The following is an 882-nucleotide window of genomic DNA, read 5'->3' as shown; positions in this document are numbered from 1 at the left end:
CCACTCACCTCAGCCTCCCAAAGGCGCGGGATTACAGGCTGAGCCGCCGAGCCCGGCTCTCTACTTCCTCACCACCCAGAACATGGGCCTTCCCCAAACATGAAACCTCTGCCCCTCACTCATCCCTTGCTTTATTTCTTCCATTGCACAGATTTAGCGTTCATCCACACTTCTCCTGTTCTACTTTCTACCTCAAGGGTTCTGCTGCTGCAATTCCAACAGCCTGATGGACTGTCTGCTAGCAACTTATGTCTTCTTTCCCCAGATCAACACCATTTGCTGGAACTTATCTGCTTCAAATCTTCCTCCCTTATCTAGGGTTGAACCATATAGCTATCATGATTCTGCTCCTCTCCAATTTACTACCAAGTCTTGTTGATTTTTCCTTTTTAAATCTATCTAACTTAAAAAGACTATCCCACAGCTGTTAAAGTAGTCCAGATCCCACTGACTTACAATAAGGTCCCACTCCTTACAATGTCTTTCAGACAGTTCTTCCTGGCTCCTCAAGCCCAGTCCCCTGCAGGCTGTTTGCATAATGCCACCCCATTAATCTTTTCAGCTACCACTTAACTTGTCTCCCCCCTGCTCAAGACCTTTCCAGGGTTTCCCTGTTTACACGGAGAGGCAGGTCCCATCATGGAGACCACGGGTGACCAATTGACAGCCTGTGGGCCAGCCTATAGTTGTTATGTTTGGATCAAAGTCTATTAATAGGCAAAAAATCCACGCAAGTGCTATTCTTGAGTGAAATACAGCAAGTTTAGACTGGGAACAGTGACTCATGTCTGTAGTCCCAGCTACTGGAGAGGCTGAGTAGGGAGTGGGGTGGTGGGGGAGGGGGATGCTCACTTCAGCCTGGCAGTTCGAGGTTACAGTGAG

This window comes from Carlito syrichta, unplaced genomic scaffold (genome assembly GCF_000164805.1).
Source record: "Carlito syrichta isolate Samal-C Ts95f unplaced genomic scaffold, Tarsius_syrichta-2.0.1 Scaffold301643, whole genome shotgun sequence".
In the NCBI taxonomy this organism is placed as follows: Eukaryota; Metazoa; Chordata; class Mammalia; order Primates; family Tarsiidae; genus Carlito; species Carlito syrichta.
The sequence above is the reverse complement of the archived record's forward strand: the minus strand, read 5'-3'. Positions refer to the sequence as shown.